The sequence below is a fragment of the Peromyscus leucopus genome, chromosome 8b (assembly GCF_004664715.2).
Source record: "Peromyscus leucopus breed LL Stock chromosome 8b, UCI_PerLeu_2.1, whole genome shotgun sequence".
NCBI lineage: Eukaryota > Metazoa > Chordata > Mammalia > Rodentia > Cricetidae > Peromyscus > Peromyscus leucopus.
The window spans coordinates 46,838,747-46,857,197 of NC_051086.1; the positions used below are offsets into that span (position 1 = coordinate 46,838,747).

Here is an 18,451-nt window from a genome sequence, read left to right on the forward strand (position 1 = left end):
ATCTTCTTGCAGTTGCACAATGATAACTATTAGAAGTCGATAGTGATGTTCGTGCGTTCCTGTTACACCATGGTTCCACATTAGTGCTGAATTTCTGTTAATCTACACAGTTGATGCTCAGAGACACAATACACTTACTAACTAACCCTTCTTACAGACAACGCATCCTATGGCATTCCTGAACCTTGTGAGTAGAAATCATATAGACACAGAATAAGACAGAAATACAGCTTGGTCCAACTGATAAAGCATTTGGTTATAATTATCTATTTGGCTATGATTAATAATATCCTACACGCAAGAGAGACCTTTATTCTAGAGATGTTTGTAAGCCTGGCTAGGGAAAATATCCAACTAGAGAACAGAAACAACTCTTCTCCCCCTGTACTAACATTCCTCCAAAGGGCCACAGAAGAACAGAGCCTGGAGCCTGCTGGAGTTTAGAGCTTGTTTCTCCATCCATCTTCTCAAAAGCTGTCAATGTGTGTTTGTCATTCCAATCTAGCTCACAGCTTTTTACAGCCCGAGATAATATCTCCATCAATCTTGGACCAGATTAAAAGGGATGTTAAAAAAAAGAAGTTCAGGGAGGGGCACCTTGCCCAGCAGGACCCACATACCATTTCTTCTTACAAGCCAGTTAAGATGCCCAGTCAGCCCTCTCTCTTCCCTTGTTACCAATGTCCTACTGGTCTACCTTCAGTAAACAAACTAAGATTCATTCCCATTGAGGTTTTTTTTTTTTTTCTTTTCCCCACTAGGAATTTGGAATAGCAAATGTGGGCAATCTGGCATTTATTGAAAGTGGCTTTCACACAAATGGTCACTGGGCAATGTTCTGGGAACAGGTCATATGGGTCATCTCTCATGAAAGCTTCATCTTCAAAATAAATAAATAAATAAATAAATAAATAAATAAATAAATAAATAAGTGCAAAAGGTAACCTGGCCCATATTAAAGGCCAAGTACTGTGTCCTAGAGCAAAAGCAGCAGCGAGACAGCCCAGGCATGCCTAGCCTCCAGAGCCTCTGCTGTAAAGTGACCTTTTGTTCCTGCCAGAGGGAATCTCAATTTGTAAACACTGCTTTCGGACAAAAGATGGAAAGAAATGGAAATATTTATAATACCTGTCTCTGAGTAGTGAGAGAGGATGATTTATTACTCTTATCTTTTCTATTTTTCAGTGTCTATAAAGACTATGCATTTTCTATTTCGGGAAAAGAAAGGTAACTGAAAATAAACCCAGGCCAGGTGTGGTGGTGTACATCTTTAATTCCAGCCTTGAGGGGTATCAGGGAGACAGCAAGTTAGAACTACCCTGACTGCATGACCAAACCCTGTCTTAAAACTCAAACCAAACATTCCTACCTAACTGATACCTAGACACCTAGACAGCTCCTCTCTAGGTTAACCAAATAAAATAATTACTAAGCTCATCTAATACAAAAACAGCATGAAGGGAAACCTAGTCAATCATAGCCTGTTCTTCCCTCCGAGTCACTTAAGACCAAACTGGTCTCAACTAAGTCAAATACAGTCACCACCCCATCCCCAGGGTGCTCCATGGGCTCAGCCTTCCTAGCCACTCGCCTGCCACCACTCTCTCCCCAACTCCGCCCCCTTTCAGGACCCCTGCTTCCTTTTGTTATGCAGGCAGCAGTCAGTGATCTTTCTAGAAGCAAAGCAGGACTTGTTGTTTTCCAGCATAAGACCCTCTGCCCTGTCCACCACCCAGGAGTGAAGTGAATACTCCAAGGTGGCTGGCCAAGGTCTCACTGCCATCCACATCTCTGGACTTGATCGTCTCTACCTCTTACGTGGCACTTTCTTTCTTTTTTCTTTCTTTTCTCTTCTTTTCTTTTCTTTCTTTTCTTTCTTTCTTTCTTTCTTTCTTTCTTTCTTTCTTTCTTTCTTTCTTTTTTTTTTTTTTTTTTTTTTTTTTTTTTTTTTTTTTTTTTTTTTTTTCCGAGACAGGGTTTCTCTGTGTACCTTTGTGCCTTTCCTGGATCTCACTCTGTAGACCAGGCTGGCCTCGATCTGCCTGGCTCTGCTTCCCAAGTGCTGGGATTTAAGACATGTGCCACCACTGCCCGGCTTACGTGGCACTTTCTAAGCAATCCACCAGTTCTTCAAAGGCATGCCACACTTTCAGCAGTACACACACCATGTCTCTGCCTGTGGGGACCCGCTTACCTACCATAGGGCCGGTTAGATTTCCTTAGATTCCACATTCTGAGCTGTGCCCGTGCAGGAGCACTTCACTGGAAAAAGCTGCCACGTGTGTGTGGAGGGGGTGTGGGGGGGGAATCACCATTCTAAGGGCACTTGCCAGCGTCCACTGGGTCCTCACTGCTCACTGGCAACAGCACTACCCCTCCATTCAAGCCCAGTGCTCCAGCCTGTAAGAAGGTCTTTCATCACTCCCCAGCCACACTCAGGCACCTGCTGCTTTTCCTCTTCCTCACCTCCAACCTAGTCAGGGCTTTCTCTGTTACCAAGCACTGCCCTCTCACAGGACAAACTCCTTTTCCTACTCTTACCCTACCAGCATGTGTAACTTCCTCTCCCAGTGCGACGAACCCGAGGCTGGTGTCCCTGTTGGAGCTGGCACTCCCATTTCCTACCTTCCAGGAAACTCAGTGCATTAATGATCCCTTCAACATATTTAGTTTGTGTCTTTCAGCAATGGATTATTCGCCTGCACCTTTAAACGAGCTCAACTGTTCCCAGCCCAACCTTCCCCCAGGCTTCCCTTCCAAAGGCATCATCTACTTCAGCACAAGGTGAACTCTTGAGAGCGGGGAAATGAGTGGAGTTCACATCTCAGCATGTTTCGTCAATGGGGGAGTTCAAGGTTAGTTAAAAGCCTTCTAAAATCTCTAAGAAAGCTCTAAGGAATTTCCATTCAAACAGCTGCCAAAGGCTGTAATTCCTCAAAGTCTATTCTTAAAATAGTCAAGTCCAAAGACTGTTTTAAAAAGTAAATAAAAGCGCCAAAGTCTACTCAAAGTTGGTGGCACCAATAGAGACTGCAAAACAAAACAAAACAAAACAAAAAAACCCTCAACTTTAAAAGACTAGAAAAACGATCAATTAGTACTACTCCAGTTGTAATTTAATATAGACGTAAGACCTGAATAATTAATAAAATCCTTGCAGAGCTCTCTGCAACTGTGATACCACACAGGCATCTTATGCATCGTAATGGGATTAAACACCAGAACAACATTTTGACTCTGAATTGGCTCCCTAAAACACAAAACATGTAAATGTCATCACTAAATAAAGGAAAGCTATCGCATAAGCTGTACAATGAAAGCGGCCAGCCTGGGGAGGTTCGGAGGCTGCGGTCGCACACATCTGGCCACAGTGGGTGTGGTGGGAGGCTAGAGAAATCATTAAGCAACCTGAGAACTCCCAAACAAAGACACTGTAAAATTCTGTACTATAAAGCAAAGGAAACACTTAATCCCCCAGGAGCTGCAGTATGTATTTCAACTGGGTTATCCCTTCCCGTGGAAGGACACGGCCATACACCAAAACCTGAGCGACACTGGATCTCCACCGCGTGCATGTGGCCCAAAGCCAGCTTGCCTCGCTCTCCTGGCACCTGTTGTCTAATCATCTGGGAGAGATTATTCTAGGCAGCAGAAGAGGAGGGGCAGAAGGAAGAAGGGGAGGGGCAGAAGGAGGGAGGAGCTGGAGAGGGAAAATGAAAGTCTTTCTTCCATCAGCAAATACTGTGCTCCACACTGACCTTCTAAAAGGTAATTGCATTTGCTTTCTATAAACTGCCTCAAACATTACAGTCTATTTTTGGACCTCAGAGCTCATGAAGCTGTAGAGGGAAATGACCTGGTAGTTAGGAGACACCAACATTTTACTATATTCCTCATACGTCTGAGAGGCTGTCCTGGGGCAATCATATCACATTTCAACCTCAACAAAATTTCTCTGCTATCCATTTCCTCCACAATACTGAAATATTCCTTTCCCAACCCCCTAACAGTATTTTGAAATAACTACAATATACGTTTAAAGAACAAGCAGTTTCAAGAGTGTATTATAAAATGTGTTTCCTTGTGAATCTTAGTGGAAAACTACAATAGTAAATAAAGCAGCAAATATTCCCTTGAAATAGTAAATAAAAATAAAATAACACTTGCATTAAAGGAGAAAAGAAAATATGAGGCTTTTCTGAATGTCTAGGAGGCAAGAGGGCAGTCACTGACGGCAATACTCGATCAGGTTTTAACAACCACCCCTGTCCTGGGTTCTCTGAAACTGCCTTCGCTGTGGCTGGTAAGTTGAGCACATATGAGTGGTGTGCTGGGCCTCCCATGTGTGAGAACAGGGTGGCAGTTCCTACTGAAAGATGTGGGAAAGCTGGAAATTGCTACCACCGGGCAAGATATTTGTCACGCACAATGGGTAGGAATGCTGGGTAACTGCCCAGAACCCTCAAAGTTTAAGCACACCATAGCCTTTTTTCTCAGAGGCCACAGAGAATCCTTCGATGAGTGTGAGGTTGTCCTGGAGAGCACCGAGTGTATTGACCACCTGACCGAAAGGCCTGCAGACCACAGCATGGCCAATCTACGGGGCAAAGCACGAATCCACACCAAGTATTTCCAAGCCTTGTGCTAACAGTAAATGGTGCAAATGTTTGCTTTGTTTCCAATATGTGGATAAAAACAAAACATTAGGTGTTGCTAGGAAAGATTAAGCCATGATAAGGATCAAAGTTCACAATCAGTTTTTCAATGATTCCTTAACTTTAAGTTTTAACTCAGCTTGACAAAATGGCATATTAGGAATTTATTTCCAAGTTTCTGCTAAACAGCAATTTAACTCCGTAAAACAAATACACATTTTTAAGATATTTTTTTTTATAAGTATGAGTGCATTGCCTGTATGTGTAAGTATACCATGAGTAAGTGCCCATGGAGGCCAGAAGAGGGCCTCAGAAACCAGGGAACTGGAGTTACGGATGGATATGGGGCTTGGAACTGAACCCAGGTCCTTTGCAAGAGCAGCAAGTACTCAAGTATTGAGTCATCTCTCTATGCCCCAGGTAAACATGTTAAAATGCCCATAAAGTATGTATGACGGCAGTTTTTATTAGTATGAACCTCTGTAGAGCTTATGTAGGTTGTATTTGGTCATCAAACCTCAATATTAACAGAATCACAATAGGTTTCATATTTCTGTGTTACCTATCTGATACAATTCTTTTTTTTTTTTTTTTTTTTGAGACAGGGTTTCTCTGTGTAGCCCTGGCTATCCTGGAACCCACTCTGTAGCCCTGGCTGTCCTCTGCCTCTCAAGTGCTAGAATTAAAGGTGTGTCCCACCACTACCCAGTCTCCCATACAATTCTTAAGATACAAGCAATAGATATGGTGTTCCTTCTTAGGTATCTGTGTAAAATGGGAACCAAATTTCATGACAAATACAAATTAAAGGTAAATATAAGGTAAGATTTGTGTCATCACTAAATATTCTGTCAAAGGAAAGGTTTTCATGAATAGATAAATGTCTTTTGAATTATTATTTTAATTTTTGAGAAACGAATTTAGTCCTCCGAAGGGGTGCACCATTTCCGGAGGGACTGCAACAGGTAGTGTACAGAGTTGATGGAGCAAGCCTTCATTCTGGCTGCCTGCTCCCAAAATCCATTTATACAGTCCTCAAAGAGAGGCCGTCTAAGACATTAAACTTATTAAACCAGATACTAGATCTTAGCTAAAGGGCCAGGAAGCAATTACTATTTCGAATTGTGAATACTGGGTTTCCGTTAACTGGAAGATGCCCCTTGGTCCCAGCTGGAGGTTGCACCTGGAGCCTTGTGCATTCTCTAGATAAATACTCTACCAAAAAGCTATGTGCCCAGTCTGCTTTGAATTTTTATTTTAAGACAGGCTCTCAGAAGTAACTCAGGCCGGTCTTGAAGTTGTCCTTTAGCCCAAGCAGACCTTGAAAGCAGAATCCTTCTTGTGTTTCTCCTCCCATGTACCTGGGATTACAGGCACGCACCACCAGGCCCAGCTGGGAAAGACGGTTTTCTAAGAGACGCCCTTGTTTCTTTACTCCCTTGTAGTGAGGGAACATTGAAGGAGAGAAGGCCAGATTATGAGAAGAAGGTTTATTAAAATAAGAAATGATAAAAAGCTGGCCCCAAAGTTACATGTTAAATAAATGATACCTAGTACCAAACAATACAGATAAAACATTTTGAAACATATGAAAGTACATTTACATCAGAGACTTTACTTTAGAAACGTCACATGAGCTGCAAGGCTCATTCTGATGGAATGATATACATATATATTTACTTTAAAAAATAATCTTAACGCTTGGAGGCAAAGACAGGCAAATCTCTCTAAGTCTCAGGCCAGGCAGGGCTACATGATGAGAATCTGTCTCATAAACAAAATGAAACAAAAGAAAACTGTAGTCACATTTTATTGATTTCTCTGTGTGCATTTGTAGGCACATGCATGCCATGGCACATGTGTGGCAGTACCATGTGGGTTCCTGAGATCAAACTCAGGTCATCAGGCTTGGTGGAAGGTGTCTTTACCCATGAAGCCATGTCACAGACCCTGAAATCCTATACTTAAAAATCTTCCATGTTATATATTGTTTCTCTTTGTGCAGGGTTGAAATTCTCTTCTATTTATTTACTGAAAGTGTATATATGTGGGCATGTGTGTGCCATGCTGCCCATGTGGCTGTCATAGGATAAGCTCTCTCTACCATGTGAGTCTTGGAGCAAATTCCGGTCATCAGGCTTGGTGACAAGCACCTTTACCAACTGAGCCGTCTCCCTGGATGTGAGACAATGGAATTCTAAGTTAAACATGCCAGAATAGAATATTACCAAAAACCATGACAATGATCACAAAATATAAAAGAATGAAATAAATGTAAATAAATAGATGAATTAGCTATAATATGGCATATAAGGTGACATTAGAAAATAAATGTCTTATTAGAGAGTAGTCCATGATGCCAAATTCTGTAATAACTACCATGCTAATTCAGATTTTAGTGGCTTTTATTCCACAAGGAGAATGAACTAAAATGGTCTCTATTGCTACAAGGGGGGCATTCTCTAGATGTAAAATACACATGTCAACTGACATTTAATAATAATTACTTTTAAACAATCTGATATAAAAGTGTGATCTACAACAGATAAATTTTTTTTTTAATTTTAAACAGTAAAATATTTTCTCTGTAGAAAATAGTATAAATGCTAACATTTCCCAATAAGCTCTTTTAAGCCAAATGATAGCTGAATTACACATATAAATATTGATTAGATTCTGGGATACTGAAGAAACCTATCTTCATCTGTTCAGAGAGCTGTGTTTTACTTAAGTTGTGTAAGTGAGATTCCTATTCATCTTCCCCTTCACTGTTTGATTTATGGTAGACATTTTTCTATAATCCATATTCTAAAAAGATTTTAGCCTCCCCTCCTGAAAGTACAGCCAGCATATTCTTCCATTAGCTTGATACAGTACAAATTCTTATCCTAATAGAGAAATGTTGCACTAAAGTTTGCCCAGTGATTGGGTAAAACCAAAACTTATTATAAGTCACAGTCATCCTAGGGTCTCCCCTGCTAGGCAGCCTCCTTGGATCTGTGGGTTGCAGTCTGATTTTGGACAGATAAATTAACACTACAAGTTATAGCTAGTCAGAAAGTCCCAGACAATATTCATGGATAAAAGTTTAAATAATATATGACTAGCAGTCTTTAGAGAGACCCTAGTGTAAACGAATGTGATTTTTCAAAATGATGGTTCTAATGAGTAACTATATTTGAGGCATCATTTCCTTTACCATTTATCATCATGGTGTGACATTCACTCGGCCAAAAGTTATTTTTAAAGGAAATGTGCTACTCCATGATATATTGCACAGCATGGTGGCAATTATTAGTAATGTGTTAACTATTTCAAGGAGCCAAGAGGGGACTGAAGTGCTCTCATCACAAAGAAAGGGTAAGTATTTGTGGTGAAGATATGTTAATTAGACCAGTTTGGTCATTTCACAATGTATACATATATAAAAATATCAATTGCACAACGAAATATGCTATTATTAATGTTATTAAAAATAACATTAAAGTTAAGAAATAAGAAAATTATTACAAGTCCAATAACTGAAAGCTACACAGCAAAGAACTCAGACGTAACAATGAATTAAATGAAGAAACGCTGAAGATTACTGACTGGAGACAAAACACGTACAGCACATGGTAGTTAATAATCCAAATTTTGTATTGCTTCCTAACTGGCCAAATAGATTACTATTAAAAATACAAAGTCCTTTACAATGAACCAAGATTATGGAAATAAGAGTATCACTCAGGAATGAATGGGAAGCACACAGATGGAGAAGAGGGATAATGGACTCAGAGTGTTGCTAGAGATCCTACTTCTGAAGCTACACAGGAGGAAAACCCCACCCAGAGGAAGCTGCACAGGGCAGGAGGAGGCGCATGCCAGATAAAAATCGTCCAGTGCTGCACCTCTTTGAGCAGGTGAAAACGGGAAGAAAACCTTGAGGAACAGGCAACATGTGAGGAAATGACTTAGAACACCAGAAGACTAAAACCAATTGGGGGCGCTTTAATAATGGGAAGACAGTAAACTAACGCTGCGTTTACTCAGTGCTGGGTTCAGAGCGGTGGGCTGGGGTGTTTCTGTTTGTTTTCAAATTTTCCTTTATTATAATGAACTGGAGACAGGCCATAAACAGAATAAACAGCACAGACAGATGTGGCCATGTGCTTCTTAGAAAGGATTTGGAGATGGTTTGGTGTGGAAAGTTTTTTAAAAGTTCAACATTACATTTTTAAAGCCACATTAAATCTAGATTTTCCAAAACACATTAGACATGTAAAAGTTTCCTCACAAACCCCTTTGAAGGTTAGTGTGAGGAGGGTCTTTACACAGATGGCTCCTCAAGCTGACTTGGAGAAGGCGCTCCCGTCTGAAAGCGTCTCTTTACTTTTCAGGGCTGTTCCCGAAGCACTTTCCACAGCTCTGTGCCCTTAACCCTGACCGCAGCTCTCACGTCTGTGCTGTTCGGAACCTTGGCTCCTACCATCATTATTATTTTTCACTCTTCATTTGTTCAAGTTATGTAGCACAGCAAAACAGACGGACAAACACTGTAAGCAAGCAGTTTCTATGTGCTCCCTGCCTTTTCATTTAAACTGTGATGTTTATGAGTGAAACGTCCAAGTGTTCGGACAAGGCGAGATTGTGCGGGCCTGTCTGTACACCTGTGGGTGTCCGTGTGTGAGGGTGTTAGAGGTCAGACAGCCATCAGGGGCCGTCTACTTCAGTTTGAAATGAGGTCTTTCACGGGTCTGGAACCTGCCAAGCAGGCTGAGCTGTGTGCTCGGCAGTCTCTAAAGTGTGTCTGCCTCCACCTCCTCATGCGGGAGTGCACATCACTGCACCCTGCTTTTCTGTCACGTGGGCTCTGCATAGCAAACACAAGCCCTTTGTTGAACCAACTGTCCACCAATTCCACGATGTAAGTTTTGTGTGTTTAATTGCTAAGGAATATTATGTTTGTTTAAACAAGAATGTGGTGAGATTACTTCTTTAATTTTTAAAGATTATGTTTTATTTTTATCTGTGGATATGTGAGTGCCTGAGGCGGCCAGAACAGGATGTCAGATACCCTGGAACTGGAGTGACTGGAAGGTGTGAGCCCGGGGGGTGCTGGGAACTGAACTCAGGCTCTCTGGAGGAGCAAGCAATCCTCTCCTATGCTGAGGGTATTTCATTTGAAAGTCCCCCCCCCCCCAGCTGAGGACCGAACCCAGGGCCTTGTGCTTACTAGGCAAGCGCTCTACCACTGAGCTAAATCCCCAAACCCTCATTTGAAAGTCTTAAAGGAAAATTTCACTAATAATCAAGGGTGCCAACATGCCCGCCCAAATCTTTTATTTTAATCAACTTTCCACATATATTCTCAGCTATGGATATACAACTAAAGAAATAGTTCCCACGAGTCAAGTGGCAGGTTTGTTTTGAACAAATAATGGATTCAAAGTACGAGCAGACCTCATGAGGGTTAATAGGCTAACAGGATACACATCCACAGCGACATCAAAGCGGTGAGAACTCAGCCCACTGAGTCCTGGAGCAAACATGAGTAAAGCTGAGTAAACCGAGGCACCAGTGGTAGCCTGCTCTGCCTGTACACTGACCAGCTGCAGCAAGGCGCTGGCTCGCACTTTCTTTTTTTACAAATAAAGTCCCATTTTTATTTTTTATTATTACAAATAAAGTAATAGGAGTAAGACTTTAACATATAAATGTCATTAATGGGGGCATAATTTATCATTTAATACACAGTAACTGAAATTTGTGTATATATGATTTGCACAAAGAGAATAGTTTGTGTTTATCAAAATTTGCCCTAAGAGACAATAGCTAAAATTTGAATTTTAGAGGTAACTTAAAAATTTTTAATGGGAGAACTTTGCATTAGTTTGTCTTTTTTTTTTTTTCCATTTTTCTTTATTAAGAAATTTTCTACTCACTCTACATGCCTCCCACCCCCAGCCCTCCCTCCCAAGCAACCCCACATCCCCACATCCCCCAAATCAAGGTCTCCCATGGGGAGTCAGCAGAGCCCAGCACACTGAGCCTAGGCAAGACCAAGCCCCTCCCCATTGCACCAAGGCTGTGCAAGGCGTCACACCACAGGCACTAGACTCCCAAAAGCCTGCCCATGCACCAGGGATGGATCCTGATCCCCGTCTGGGTGCCCCCCAAACAGTTAGAGTGGCTCACACTTTCCATCAGAAATCATTTCCTGTGCTATCACCACTCCCTGAGGGCGCACTACCACCAAGGATGAGGAGAAGCTTTGGAGTATTATGTCAGGTAACCCTACCTCCAGCCCTATCTGGCACTTCACTTTAAAGATGAAGATGACACTGGGGCCCAGACAACCTGACCAGCCGAGGCCACAGCACTCACACCTGCCCCTCCCAGGCACTTCGGTTCCCAGTTTCTGTTCCTCATTACCGCTCGCTCGGAGCATCAGGAACACCATGCATCGTGACCCCATGTCGGATTGCACAAGAGAATTCTGGCAACGGTAGAAGGCTCTAAACAGGCAACAACCAAAATCAAACACAAGATGAATCTGGTGTCTTCTGGCAGCGTGCGCCCATAGATTCTCAAGTGACTTCATTGAAGACTTATTTCTGAACTGGTAGCACAAGTGCTTTGTGCTGCATCCCCCAGCTCCCCACACCGCACTAACGCTACACCACACCTGCGAATAGCACCCGAGACCCCGTCCACTACATAGGATTTTGCTCATATTGAATCCTACTGGTATAGTTACGGGAAACAAACGACTTTTAGCATTGTATTTTCCTAATGGCATTTCTTTGTTTAGTTCTAGGCCAATGCTTCCTTCTTCTCTACGTCCATCTATCTATTAGCTATCTTACTATTTTAAATTGTCTCTGTTACTTAAAAGAGAAAAAAAATAAAAGGTAGGTGAAACCAATCAATCAGCTCCAACAATCAGAATTCTGTCTGATTACATGCACGATGGACAGGATTGCTTTTGGTAGCTCTGAACGTCTGGTCCACTCTCTGCTGCTCAGATGCCTTTGACTCTCCTGAATTCCTGGCCATGGGTTTGAAAACGATGTCAGATAAACCACACAGGTGTTAGGTTCAAATCTAAAACTCCCCATGATTTAAAGATGAAGACTATGAAAGACAGTGTTTCATATCTGAATGAAAATCTGGGAACAAGATGATGTTCTTTATACATACAATCATATCAGTATTCTGTTTCTTCACAACACAAGGGCAGCAAGCCTCAGATCTAGTGACCTGCTCCTCACAGTCTAGCTCTTCAAGGAGACACAGCAGCAGGTTCTTCTGCAGCACTCACTGACCCAGGTGGGTCCCAGGGTGCATTCCCAGACTTCTAAAACAGAGCAACTCAGGGCAGAGGAGGGGGTCTGCACTTTCAGACAGCTGCACTGCAAGGGATTCCTTCTGTATAGCAAAACAGGAGCGCTTTTAATCCAGCCTAAAATAAGTGATCAGTTTGCTAACACAACACGTCCATTAATATAAAATTAGCTAGCTCAAGTACCGACAGATATCAATTTTATAACATCTACACACAACTGATTCAGAAAGAGATTCTAATAGAGTCTGTCAAAAGAACAAACAAAGTAAAAAGCACTCCACTGTGTAATTATACTATTTACCTATTCAGAAACAAACAGCTTTGTAGTATGGGTTTGTTTTGTATTTATGCCTAATGGCGATGGTAATCTAACTGTATATTTATTAATTTTAAAGATGATTTTTCATGAAGCTATGTACTGCTATCCCATAATCAGAAGGAAATAAAAACAACAAATACAAAAACCAGTGCCATTTGGACAGACTAAAGACCATTTTCAAGATGCAGCAAGTCTTCACCCTGCTGGGGGTATTATCCGAAGGTTCTGGTGACATCATCACTGGGGAACCGTGGACAAACGGCACAGGGGAGCGCCAGTTTTCTTACAACTGCACATGACTCTATAATGCTCTCAAATAAGTATTTTAATTGAAAATACTGAGGCAATATAGTATGTCCATATCTAGCCCGAACTCCAGAAGCAGGCTCATACCACGAGTTTCAACAACACTGCTGTCCTGTAGCTGTTCTCTTCAGTGGTGTTCTACAGTGCATGCAGTTGTGGAGACCAGGCTCAGTCTCTCCCATGCGCATGCGGGGCCTTTCTGGAGGTAAAAACATCAGTGGCACAAACACAAAGTCAGGCATCTTACAGGCTTGTTCAGGGCTCTGAAACAATCCCTGACAAGGGTGGATGCACTTCATCTTCCAGTATGAACAGCCATTAAAATACCCCAGAACCCAGTTAATTTTTTTCAGAAACAAATACTTTCGAGCGTAAGTTGCTTACCAAATTTCTTGATAGTTTATTCAGTACAGAAGAAACCTTGTATCTTTGTCTCTTCATTCTTTAAGAATGCTTTCGTATGCATGTAAGCACATCCTGATGAATATTCCTAAGGACCACATGTATGAAGCAACTAGATAAAGCTTGAATCACTGTATTCTTTAAGATTGATATGGATTTTTAACAATTCTGAAGCATCAGTCTATTTTTCTTCAGTTAGTCACACTTGCTGAACTCAAAGACATTATGGAATCTCTATCATCAAACAGTTTAGTGAAGAAACTAAAAATATTATTTATGAACTAAAAAGAAATTCCCTAGTAACAAAGCAAAAAGCATACAGAATCCACAACACTGACTGAAAGGGCACCGTGACCACAGGGCCATTCTGTAAACACCAACTCGGCTTCACAGACTTGGCTTCGCCTGACGGGAAACGTGCTATGCAAAACCGAAGGACTCTGTGTGTAACACTGAACTCCGTGTGTCCTAGAACATTAGTCCCACAAAGCCTCACTGAGATTATTTTGAAGCAAATGAGAAATCTGAATCAAAGACAAGTTGGAAACAAAAGATATTTTCTTAATTTCAATTATAATAAAAGTCTCTCAATCTACACTTCATAGTGATTTTTTTGACTATTCATAGTGAAGGCAGGATGTAAAGGACCCCGACTTAGCATTTTTTTTTTTTTTTTTTTTTATTAGACAGATACAATTTCACAGTTTTAACCTATCTGGTATCAGTGATGGCAGACATTTGAAAGGCTTGATCATCAACTGTGTATCTTGAGTATAACAAGTGCCTTACATCACATATTGAATGCAATTATAATTTATAATTTGTTAATTCAACAAAATCAGGCATACAAAAATAGATACAAGACCCACACTCAGGGATTACTCTTAAAAGTAAGAAATTCTTCAAGGATTATTGTTTTAATTCAATTTTAAAATAACAATATTTATTTTTTTTCAGAAATAGTCTATGGCTGAACTTCTCATAAGCACTGACGGTCTAAATGTGTGTAATTTGGTTACAGCTGGGACAGAGTACCAGAGAGTCAGAAGGCCTCAAAGCTTCCTTAGAAAATGGATGGTGGGAATAGTTAGCTAACAATTCCCTTGTTTCAACTGAAGTGTGCACTTATAGAGCACTCTCAATAATTTGAAAATAGGTTGCTCATGGTCTCCACATTTTGTTTTCACAGGACGTACAGAAACTGCTTGTATCTCAATCTAACTGGATGAGAACACAGATTTCTACACATTACCACATCACTTCTGATAAAGTAAGAAATGGCTTGTTTAAATACACGTGGTCTATTTTTTAATAACTCTAAGGGGTATTCCAAAGAATTCTACTACAATTAACTAAGCCAAGGGTTGCCACCATCTGTCTTGGGGAACTTCACAAATGCCCCACACCACACATCGTCTCAAATACACACACGCCCCACATGGTGCAACTCATCATGTTACAAAGCTAAACATTTCAACAAGCCCGAATTGACTGAGTTGTATTCTTTCTTTCAGAATTGCACAAATCTAAATGAACTAAACTCAAAACAATACTTAACTTTCTGACACAATCCCTTCCACATTATTTGACAATTAAATTTCTGACAGTAACAATGCATACTTTTTCTTTCATATTTTATTTTTAAATCGAATACACCAAGCTATGATACAGCTCCAAAATGGACACAGGATAATTAAAGAAAGCCAGGAATCCTCTTGCTATGAAGAGATTCCTCTCTCCCTTTCTAGGAACCTACTGCTTAGAAGTTCAACTAATGACTGTATACTACAGAAAATTAGTATTTCGTAAGGACGTTCGAGTGAGAGCCATCTATTTGTAAGACTGAAATGCATGCTTTTATGACTAGGGAAAGATTACAGACAGAAAGTTTAAGAGCAAAAATTCCTGTGCCGCCACTAGTACAGGTCTCCATCCTCGCAGCCTAGAGAAGAGCGCAGAGACAGACAAGAGGCTTAGAGACTGAACAGATCATACCTCCAGGCAGCAGCAGCTGAAAGAGAGCGTTGTTTCACTCCAGACAAGGCTTACTAAAGTAATACATTTGACCATCTCCACATCTTATCTTTCTCCAGAATGTCAAGCGACAACGTCATGGCACCTGGCTTCTATGCGGATCCCAGGCCCAAGTGACTGCACAGCTGTGGAAAGCTAGAGCTCAAATATCAAAAATTCCTGATATAATAAAACGGTGTAAACTTAAACCACCCATTTCTAATCCAATTACTTTATCTCCTCACCTCATCGACAATGATTTCATGATGTTTGGCTGAAGAGTGATGTGGTATTTGGTTTGTGATTAAATTCTATCACGATCTATAGAAATATGATGGGCATTAAAACCCAAACAAAAGCAAATGTAAGTATTTTTAACATAGGCATAAAGGATGAAAAGGTCCATTATTTAGGGAAACTTCTCATTAGTTAAAATGATCCAAGAAACCGTTAGTGTTTGCCCCTACCTTGTGACTTTACCTCAGTGTCTTGCTTTCCGTAGAAAAGTACCCTAGGATGAGGAGATGTCAGTCACAGTCTCTACATAGCTCCTCCAAGAACGACACAGTATGGTGTTTCTCACACCAACCGTTGTTCCACAACACCCCTCGATATGTATATCACCACATGGCAACCAGACAAGCTACAGTATGGTTTCTTTTAAGGGGAAATACCTGCTTTATAACATTTCTGAAATCTGCTTTTTCAATTAGTGCCACCAGGACACAGAGTATAAAGTTTTTGCCTGTTTCTGGCCCATTCTTCATGGTGCCCTGTGATTGCCCAGGCCCGCCCATTACATAAAACGCTCCCATCATGCAAAGCCAAGGGCAGAGCAAATCTCACAAGGTCTCACCAATCTCAGTGGAAGCGAAGGGGTGGCTGGAACCTGCCCTTCCCTATTCCTATAATTCTTGCTGAGGGGTTCTGGCAGACATGGGGGAGGTTTCACCATCTCCCTCATTTCCCTAGAGAGAAATCAGGAGGCTGTGGCTCCTCGACCCTTAAGAACTCAGTCTGAGAATAGAAGGCACAAGTGAACCCTGGGGCTTCTGGGCTTTGCCTAATTTGTTCTGTTGGCTCTAGAAAGAGAATTCCTGTCCCTTAAGACGGTTACAGAGACAAAGGTATGTTGGCAATCAGCACATGCTAAGTGCTCAGTGAACACTGGCCCTGCCACTGTGCAGTGTATATAGGGGAGTGCATTCGGTCATGTGGGAGGGGGGGTGTCAAAGAGGATATTGGGTACCCTGATCTCTGCAATCTCGATTCCCTTGGTCTAGCCACTATACTCGAAGCTCCTCCATTTTGGTTAGGCTGGCTCATCAGCCACCTCCTGGGTTCCGCCTGTTTCCACCCCTTAATGCTGAGGTCACACGCACATGGAGCCATGCAGGATCTTGTTTTTTACAAGGGTGCCAGCGATCTGAACCCAGACTATCAGACTTGTGCAGGAAGCTCCTTTACTCACCCACCCACTTCCCCTGGCCGCTGCAATCTATTTCTGTAAAGCATCATAAGTCTTTTCACAGAATTATTAAGGAGTTAGTTGAACTGTCATTTCACAGCTTCCATAATGAAAACACACACACGAATCTGAAATGATCTTCACTAGTGAGATGGATAAGCTTAAGCTACTGTTTGTATCTGGGTATTTCATCTCATGCTGCTTTTACATTTTCTTCTGCATTAAGACTTGAGTACACAGAACTTTCTGAGTGGGGCATTAAATGCCTCTTTTACAATAGGTAAATGGATCCACTTTATGCTATATAATAAAAAAACAGTTTACTTTGCTTTTTAAAGTTATATACTATTTTTTGATAGCAAAACCAGGAAACACAGGAAAAAATAAATAGAAGCCTTAGTACTGAAATTCACACGTTTTTGATGTAAAAACAATAAACAAAACACTTAAATGTGGTCTTTCAAATTGTAATGTAAAAGCAACAGATAGTGGGAACAATCCAAAATACTGAATTCTCAAATAAAAACAAAGCAAGCTGGGTGTGGTGATGCACACTCTTAATCCTAGCACTCAGGAGGCAGAGGCAGGTAAGTAGCTAGCTCTCGGTGCATTTGGCTTTGAGCTCAGCCTGGCCATAGTGAATTCCAAGACAGTCAGGGCTACAAAGTGAGAACCGTTCTCGAACCACCACCAGCAGCACAAAAAACATAAAAGAAGACAGAACAAAGCTCAAATACTTGGCCAAGGTTTATGGCCTGGGTAGGGGACACTGGAGGTCTCAGTGGTCTGGAGGAGACAGAAGGGGCAGCAGCTACTTTCTACATACCCACTTTTCATCTGCAGGACCCCAACTCCAACCTGCACACAGGCTTGTGTCCCTGACTGGAACCCTGCAGTATATCCAAGTTCTCCGTGTTCCTCGTAGATGATACACTTTAAATACCGCAAATGGCCTTCTCTGCCAGTGATATCTTTTACACATCAGTTCCCAAACAAAACTCTGGGCATTACAATGTGGTTTTGTACTTCCTTACAGCTGAATTCAGTAGCACTATATATACCATCTTGTTCTTAACAACAGGATTAATAAAATTAAATACTTCATTGAGTCCTCTCTCAAATTTACAAAATGAATAGAAAATGGAGATGTAAAAGTGTAAGTATTATTTACCAGAAACACTGCTAAGGAAAACCTGTGCCTGGAGCAACTCCTTAGCTTTCATTTCATCTGTCAGTTAAGCTGGGACAAGGTAGGAGGAAGCTTGATTGTGAAGGACATAACTCAAAATTTTTAGACAGAGGAAACTCCAGAAGTGGATCACTGAGAAACTTAGAAACTCTGTTTTCATGGTCATTTCAAGCTGGGCAGGCTCCTCAGAGCCCCTCTTACCATACTTAAGTGGAACCATTTATGGAATTTAACACAGAAAACTGTCTTTGTTGGTTTTTTAATGTTATATGCTATTTTCTACTAACAAAATTAGGAACACAAAGAACAAAAGATAGAAGCCTGAAATTCACACAAAAATTAGTTTGATTAACATCTTCATATGCACTGCTTTCTTTCATGTTCCTTTAATTTATGTGAACATAATATGTGTAAAAAAGCCGTCTGTGACCACCACTGAGAACGCTCTTCACCGGATGCACCAGAATGCGCTTTCAACAACCTTCCCTGTCTTCCGGCTGCCGCTGCTGCCACTGCCACTGCCGGTGTTCTACATCACAGTAGCCATTGAGACAAGGCCTTCAACTTTCTCTAGATTAGTTGGCCACCCGAGTGAGTGAGTTGAATACATGCAAATCACACCCCATGGTGCATCTTCCATCTGAGAGGAACTTCTAGGAGCTTCTGGGGACACCAGGGTGGTGGCTCAGCAGCAGCAGCAGCGCCACCGCTCTGAGAGCTCAAGGGCTTGGAGCAGTGCTTGTAGAGTCAGAGTCACCCTGGAACTTCCTGA

General features: G+C 41.4%; 1 protein-coding gene and 1 pseudogene across 1 annotated transcript in view; both read right to left on the reverse strand.

Annotated features, from left to right (window-relative positions):
- The window catches only part of LOC114693111 (protoheme IX farnesyltransferase, mitochondrial), a 118,058-nt gene that overhangs the window by 38,223 nt on the left and 61,384 nt on the right, over positions 1 to 18,451 (reverse strand). The gene's annotated exons all lie outside the window — the stretch shown is intronic.
- LOC114693258 lies at positions 5,587 to 5,765 on the reverse strand (annotated as a pseudogene).